Source organism: Limanda limanda, chromosome 10 (genome assembly GCF_963576545.1).
Source record: "Limanda limanda chromosome 10, fLimLim1.1, whole genome shotgun sequence".
NCBI classification, from domain to species: domain Eukaryota; kingdom Metazoa; phylum Chordata; class Actinopteri; order Pleuronectiformes; family Pleuronectidae; genus Limanda; species Limanda limanda.
In genome coordinates, this window is record NC_083645.1 from 21,534,337 (window position 1) to 21,543,181 (window position 8,845).

Consider the following 8,845-nt stretch of genomic DNA (forward strand, 5'->3'; position numbering starts at 1 on the left):
TACTCTAGTGTCATTTTTAGAAACATGAAACTTGAGGTTGCTGTTGGTTGTTTCATGTGTTTTAGATGGAAAGATATCTGATATTATTTCCTATGTGAAAATGAGAGGCCAATCATATTGCTCTCACGTTGTTCCCACCCACTTGACATGATTACATGAAGGAAATCTTCCTGCAGTATATAAGCATCTAAATCAACGACTGTCTGAAGAGGAATCATTAAAATGCTGATCTTATTTCATCTACTGCTGCTGCTCGGAGCGACGCGTAAGTCAATCTCTTGATTTTATTTGGAAAATATGCATTTTTTAATTGTTGTTCTTACATCAATTCAGCACAGTCCATTTATTAGTCTGTCATTATCATTAATCGTTGCTCAATTTCATTTTGTTTTCAGGAAGCGCATTCGATCAGATCTTTGAGACAAAGACTGCTGATGTCGGAGATGAAGTGAAGTTGACGTGCCGCCGCCAGAAGACGGATGGTTACACCAGATTATTTTGGATAAGGCTTGTTTCTGGAAACTTGCCTGAATTCTTGGGAGGAACAGTTTCCTTTGATTACTCTTTTGTAAATAAGACTCCTCACTTTACAGTCAAACAAGAGCCTGGAAGCTTTGTTCTGTACATTAACAAAGCAGAGCCGAGTGATGCTGGAGTTTACTACTGCATGGAACAAAATGACGTTGTCATGAAATTATTGATTGGAACATTCCTGAAAATTAAAGGTAAATAAAACAAAAAACATTTCAAATCTTTTAAAAATACAATGACTTTGCAAACACAATTATAAGAAATGTAATCTTGTCTCTATATTGTGTTTATAAAGAGAATAAATATCTTCTCAATTTACATCAGTTCATATAAGTAACTGTATTAAATGTTCATTTTTATGTTTGTATTTCCCAGGACCAGAACCTGATATAACTGCCGTCATTCAGGTCCGTCCATCTGACCCGGTCGGTTCAGGAGACTCTGTGACTCTGCAGTGTTCCGTCCTGTCCGACTCTGACAACCACACATGTCCAAGATATGACAAGCTGTACTGGTTCAGAGCTGATGAATCTCATCCCAGTTTAGTTTATGTTCATGGCAGTAATGGTGATGAATGCGACGGGAGCCTTGAAGCTCACTCACCCCACAGATGTGTCTTCAATTTCTGTAAGAGTTTCAGTTCCTCTGATTCTGGGACTTATTACTGCGCTGTGGTCACATGTGGAGAGATTTTATTTGGACAAGGAATAAAACTGGAAAATGAAGGTAACTGTTTTTTATTGTAACAATATCACATTCCTGTGTTTAATTTGGAATCAATAGAATAAATTACTATCATGTATCACAAATTTGTCACATTTGTTCCTTCTGAATTTAAACATTATTTCAAATCCTAATTAACTTTGATTATTTAATTGTTGTGTTTCAGCACTCAACATGTGGGATGTACAGAAGGCCAATACAGTTCTGTGTCTGTTAAGTGCTACATTGGCTATAAGTCTGATTGTTATTGTTGTCCTGATCCAGGAGAAAGTGTCTGATTGTTGCAAAGGTGATCAAATATTCCCATATTTTATTAATTTAAAAGTATTTAGCAAAAAATAAATACACAGAATTTAAATAACTCCTTTGTGTAAATTGACCTGCAGACTCTTTTATCACACAGCTGGAGATTCTTTACAAACAGAGGCTGCAGCAGTCGGTGGTCATCCGCCAAGTCAGCAGGTAAGGTACATGATGAAAAGACCGAAACAATTAATAATGGAGCCCAACCTATTTATTGATTCATATATGATCCGCTCACCAACACATCTGTATCTGCATTTGTTGCTGGACAGTCTGTGTGTGTCAGTCCGACATGGTTCAAATGATCAAATGATCAAAATGATCTGGTGCCGAGTTTGACCTCGTTGTCAACCACTGCTGTCGTTTATCTAAGGACGTAGAAGAAGACATGTTCAACTTGTTCCACATACTGAAGGCTCACTGCCATTAAATATTTTTATTATTGAGCATATCACATGTCAAAGATGCACCAAACTCAGCACTGTACTTCTGTGGGCATTTTACAATACACGCCAAATGTGAAGTTGATTAGATGGACTGTTTGCAAAATATATTATACATTTTTTTATTTTACATTACATTACATTTCATTTAGCTGACGCTTTTATCCAAAGCGACTTACAATAAGTGCATTCAACCCCGAGGGAACAAACCCAGAACAACAAGAATCAAGACAGTACAATTTCTTCGAAATAAAGCAAAACTACAAAGTGCTATTGGTAAGTGCCATTTTAGTGCTACCAAAGTGTTAGTTTCAAAAGTGGTTATTTTTTTGTATTTTTTTTTGTATTTTTTTATTCAAGGTACAGTCGGAAGAGGTGTGTTTTTAGTTTTCTGCGGAAGATGTGTAAACTTTCAGATGTCTGGATGTCAATTGGGAGCTCATTCCACCATTTAGGAGCTAGGACAGCAATCAGTCGTGACTTTGACGAGTGTTTAGCTCGCAGTGAAGGAGCAACGAGCCGTTTAGCTGAAGCAGAGCGGAGTGAAGGTGCTGGTGTGTAATGTTTGACCATGTCCTGGATGTAAACTGGACCTGATCTGTTCACAGCATGGTACGCAAGTACTAGTGTTTTGAACCGGATGCGGGCAGCCACTGGTAGCCAGTGAAGGGAGCGGAGGAGTGTGAGTGAATTAAGGTTGGTTAAAAATCAGTCGAGCTGCTGCATTCTGGATGAGCTGCAAAGGTCGGATGGCTGTAGCAGGTAGACCTGCCAGGAGGGAGTTACAGTAGTCGAGGCGTGAGATGACCAGAGCCTGGACCAGAACCTGCACCGCCTTCTGAGTGAGAAGGGGGCGTATTCTCCGGATGTTGAATAGCATGAATCTACAGTACCGTGTTGTTGCAGTAATGTTGGCAGAAAGGGAGAGTTGGCTGTCCAGTGTCACACCCAGGTTCCTAGCAGTGTGAGTGGGGGTTAGCACGGAGTTGTCAAAGTTAATAGTCAGGTCGTGGTTGGGAGAGTCTTTCCCTGGAAGGAAAAGTAGTTCAGTCTTGTCAAGGTTAATCTTCAGGTGGTGAGCGGTCATCCACTGAGAGATGTCAGTCAGACAGGCAGAGATTCGTGCTGCTACCTGTGTTTCTGATCGAGGAAAAGAGAGGATTAGTTGGGTGTCATCAGCATAGCTATGGTAGGAAAAGCCTTGCGAGTGAATAACAGAGCTGAGAGTTGGTGTACAAAGAAAAGAGGAGAGGACCCAGGACAGAACCTTGAGGGACACCAGTAGTGAGAGGACAAGGTTTAGAAACAGATCCTCTCCAATTCATATATTTAACTTCTATGTATTTGTTTGTTATCGTTATTACCAATTTACACACACACACACGTTAAGGAAATCTTTGAAAATATATTTTATATTATATAACATTAGCATGAGCTAAAAATTCCATAATATAGTCAGGTTCGTTAGTAAAGCATTGGTTTCTTTTAATACTTTAATTTCAAGACATTTTGTTTTTTCCACATGCTTCCCCAGAGACACGAGGACTCATTGGTGTATACTACAGCAACCTTCAGCAGGAGGAAGGCTGGCAAAACAACCGGGAGAAGAAATGTAAAACCTGCAGATGGAGAAACGGTCTTCTCTGATGTCAGAGCTTATGTGATAGATTAACAATCGACTTTCTGATTAAAGAGCTATAATCATTCATGGCTTGAACATTGTCAAAAGAACAGTCATTCACGTAACAAGTCACATCTGATGTTAATAACAATATTTGGATCGTATTAAATAATATTTGTATAGAAACACATTTGCAACTGCTTTTGGTGACACCCGACAGAACTGTGTAATTAAAAATTTTCAGCATTTTTCATTTTTCAAGGTCAATTGTGTTGACCTTGACAAAAGAGTTCTTATCACTGGTGAATAATTGACTTAAATTTTCAAGATCATTAAAACCAAATAAATGAATTCTAATGTTACTCCATGTATCTGATAAAAATAAGTAACTGTTTGCAAACACATTGGTGTTTAAAGTAAGGGGGGGGGGGTTAACCTGTCAACCATGTGCATTTGACTGAGAGCTTCAGATGAATCATTTGGTCTTTGGTGGTGACTGTGCACGTGTGTTTCTGTGTCTATTTGTGTCTCATGCATCGTTTTTTGCTGTAGTCTTAACTCCATATGTTGAAAATATATAATTATTTCTTAGACATGTTTTATAGGTAGTTCCAGTTGTACCATGAATCTCCATTCTTTGGTCTTTTTTGACGTTGTACAGTTTGTTGTGTTTTGTAAACTCGATGTGAATGTGTTTCTGAGATACTGTGGCAGTGGAGCTCTGCTTCCTGCTCACAGCCGTCTGTAGAGAATACAGACGATGGAAGGTGTGACCACAACCACCCCCCAGCTCAACATGCTGTGCTTGATGCGCTGTGTGGGAGGATCATCACTGGCTCGTGCAGCGTTTCACTGTGTCAAAGAGTTGCACACATCTTTTTGTCTTTAACTAATTAAATACAAACCGTTTGTAAGATGGCATATTTTGATTTGAGGACGCAGAATCATACACTGTAGTTATATATTGTTAAGTGCTGCCAGAATTGATTCGGGCTTCAAAGCTTTGGCATTTAAATGCTTCAGGTTATTGTATTCTATATCCCTTTACTTCTTAATATCCTATTAAATAAAATACATTATTCCAAACGTTTTTCAAAGTTACCTGCACTACATCCTGCTAAACCTGTGGAGTTGACAAGATGTTTGTAATTGTTAGAAATTGTTAGAATTACTCTAAACTCAAAACTGGTTCATCACTTGTGCAGAAACATAACAATAAAGCAGTGTTATTCCACAGGACTTCAATATGCATTTAAAATGACCTTCAGAGAAAATTGGGACGAAATGGTGACGACTTTAAAGCAAAGCATCAAAGTCTTTATAAGGAAGTTGAAAAGTATGAACCGAATTAACTGACAGGAGATTAAGTTTGTTAGAGGTTATAAATGTCAGTTTCTACACATGTTCTGTTAGTCGCCCAGCCTATATTACAATGTAAGACTGTGGGGGAGTGTTCTTGGTTACGTCCCTTAATAACAACCTCTCTGTACACTCACGTCTTCCTTGGGCCATGGCCCCCCCTCCCCCCCCAACTTTTAATAAAATTGTTTGAGTAGTTTTATGGTGATCCTGTTGACAAACAGCACAGAAAACACAACATCATTGACCAAGGTCGTCTTTTTTACTGTTTGTGGAAACCAGTCTCGAATTCTGTTTAAATGCAATATTTCAATAGTGAATTAAATGAGATGACAAACACAAATATAATAATGTGTTGATAATTATGTTTAGGGAAGTTCTCTCATCCTTGACCACATGTATTGTGTGGGAGGTTATTGTGTTTACTTTGCATAATGTTGTGTGACTCTAATGTCATTTTTAGAAACATGAAACTCGAGGTTGATGTTGGTTGTTTCATGTGTTTTAGATGGAAAGATATCAGATATTATTTCCTCTGTGAAAATGAGAGGCCAATCATATTGCTCTCACGTTGTTCCCACCCACTTGACATGATTACATGAAGGAAATCTTCCTGCAGTATATAAACATCTAATTCAATGACTGTCTGAAGAGGATTCATTAAAATGCTGATCTTATTCCAACTGCTGCTGCTGCTGCTCGGAGCGACACGTAAGTCAATCTCTAGATTTTATTTGGAATATACGGGATGTTTTAATTGTTGTTCTTGCGTCAAATCAGCACATTTATTAGTCTGTCATTATCATTAATCGTTGTTATGTTTAATTTTATTTTTAGGAAGCGCATGCGATCAGATTTTTGAGACAAAGACTGTTGATGTCGGAGATGAAGTGAAGTTGACGTGCTGCCGCCAGAAGACGAATTTCGGAGCCAAACTTTTTTGGATAAGGCTTGTTTCTAGAAACTTGCCTGAATTCTTGGGAGGAACAGTTTCCTTTGATCATGATGGTGTTAATGAGACTCCTCACTTTACAGTCAAACAAGAGCCTGGAAGCTTTGTTCTGTACATTAACAAAGCAGAGCCGAGTGATGCTGGAGGTTACTACTGCATAGAACAAAATACACTTGACATGAAATTATTGAATGGAACATTTCTGAAAATTATAGGTAAATAAAAAAACACAAACATTTCACATCTTTTAAAAATACAGTAACTTTGCAAACACCAAACACAACTAACAGGTAATTTAATATTTCTCTTTATTGTCTTTATAAAGAGAATAAATATATTTTCAATTGACATCAGTTCATATAAGTAAGTATTTAACGTTCATTATTGTGTTTGTATTTCCCAGGACCAGAACCTGATATAATTGCCGTCATTCAGGTCCCTCCATCTGACCCGGTCGGTTCAGGAGACTCTGTGACTCTGCAGTGTTCCGTCCTGTCCGGCTCTGACAACCACACATGTCCAAGATATGACAAGCTGTACTGGTTCAGAGCTGATGAATCTCATCCCAGTTTAGTTTATGTTCATGGCAGTAGTGGTGATGAATGTGACGGGAGCCTTGAAGCTCACTCAACCCACAGATGTGTCTTCAATTTCTGTAAGAGTTTTAGTTCCTCTGATCTTGGGACTTATTACTGCGCTGTGGTCACGTGTGGAGAGATTTTATTTGGACAAGGAATAAAACTGGAAAATGAAGGTAACTGTTTTTTATTGTTAAAATATCACATTCCTGTGTTTAATTTGGAATCAATAGAATAAATTATTATCATGTATCACAAATTTGTCACATTTGTTCCTTCTGAATTTAAACATTATTTCAGATCCTAATTAACTTTGATTATTAAATATTGTGTTTCAGCACTCAACATGTGGGATGTACAGAAGGCCAATACAGTTCTGTGTCTGTTAAGTGCTACATTGGCTATAAGTCTGATTGTTATTGTCGTCCTGATCCAGGAGAAAATGTGTGATTGTTACAAAGGTGATCAAATATTCCCATATTTTACTAATTTAAAAGTATTTAGCAAAATATAAATACACAGAATTTAAATTACTCCTTTGTGTAAATTGACCTGCAGACTCTTTTATCTTTCATCACATAGCCGGAGACTCTTTACAAACAGAGGCTGCAGCAGTCGGTTGTAATCCGCCAAGTCAGCAGGTAAAGTACATGATGAAAAGACAGAAACAATAAATAATGGAGTCCAAACTATTTATTGATTCACATATGATCCTGTCACCGACACATCGGTATCTGCATTTGTTGCTGGACAGTCTGTCTGTGTCAGTCCGACATGGTTCAAATGATCAAATGATCAAATGATCTGGTGCTGAGTTTGACCTCGTTGTCGACCACTGCTGCGTTTATCTGAGGACGTAGAAGAAGACGTGTTTAAATTGTTCCACATACTGAAGGCTAACTGCCACTAAATCTTTTTATTATTGAACATATGTCTAAGTTGCACAAAACTTGCACAAAACACTTCTGTGGGCATTTTACAATACACACGCCAAATGTGAAGTTGATTAGATGGACGGTTTGCAAAATATATGTTATACATTTTTTTATTAATTTAACTTCTATGTATTTGTTTGTTATCGTTGTTACCAATTTACACAAACACACACACGTTAAGGAAAATCTTTGGAAATATATTTTATATTATATAACATTAGCATCAGCTAAAAAATTGCATATGGATCAAGCTACTTAGTAAAGCATTGCTTTCTTTCATATGTTCATTTCAAGACATTTTGTTTTTTTTCCAAATGCTTACCCAGAGACACAAGGACTCATTGGTGTATACAACAGCAACCTTCAGCAGGAGGAAGGCTGGCAAAACAACCGGGAGAAGAAATGTAAAACCTGCAGATGGAGAAACGGTCTACTCTGGTGTCAGAGCTTATGCGATAGATTAACAGTCGACTTTCTTATTAAAGAGCTATAATCATTCACGGCTTGAACATTGTCAGAAGAACAGTCATTCACATAAAGTGTCACATCTGATGTTAAGAACAATATTTGGATCGTATTAAATAATATTTGTATAAAAACACATTTGCAACTGCTTTTGGTGTGACCTGATAGAACTGTGTAATTAAATTGTCTCTGCATTTTTATTTTTCAATGTCAATTGTGCTTCTACATCAACAGTTTTTTTGAAAGATTTAAACTTTCACACTGTCTCATATGGAAATTAAATCTATAAATAAAATGTATGTTTGTGTTTATTGTTTAAATCTTGATAGATAAATGCACTGTAAAAAACGGAATCTATAATAACATTTGACCTTCAAACTTAAAATATTTTATCAATAAACTAAAAAATAATTTTCATATAAAGTGAGATGATATCATAAAATGCACTGTAAAAATACTTAATGTAACGGCCCCCCCCTTCTCCATACAAACGCTGAGTCTCTTGAACTGATGTTACACGGCTCTTTATTTTCACTCTGGCTTGCCGTAGTGACACTGTAAAACTGTAATGACAGTTACAAGTTACAAAGATTTAAATCATAAAAACCAAACACCAACGTTAAAATACAATGAATAAACAAATCGCCACGTGAGACACATCTGACTCGTTAACGTGACAGCGACTCCCTTCCGCACTACCCGCAGCAAAGTGAATGGGACCAGCTTCCTTACCTCGTTCCGCTTGGCGAGGGGTGTTTAGCTATAGTTGTTTGGATGGTTCTTTAGGTCCGAGAAATGCCGCAAAGCTGGCGTCCGGTTTGGTTTCCGCTCCTATCTGTGCCGGGCTGACGGCAGGTATTTTTTGCACTGGGGCGGAAACGAGGGATCAGGTGTGTCGAATAAAACCGTCCGCTCCTTTGCTGCAGGTAACTATG

At 37.7% G+C, this 8,845-nt stretch overlaps 1 long non-coding RNA gene across 1 annotated transcript; it reads left to right on the top strand.

Moving 5' to 3' along the window:
• Nucleotides 1-6,633: 6,633 nt before the first annotated feature.
• Nucleotides 6,634-7,833, top strand: LOC133011988 (uncharacterized). The gene is made up of 4 exons (XR_009680786.1): nt 6,634-6,686; nt 6,849-6,971; nt 7,093-7,151; nt 7,772-7,833. It is a non-coding gene; the product is annotated as an uncharacterized LOC133011988 (long non-coding RNA).
• Nucleotides 7,834-8,845: the final 1,012 nt, after the last annotated feature.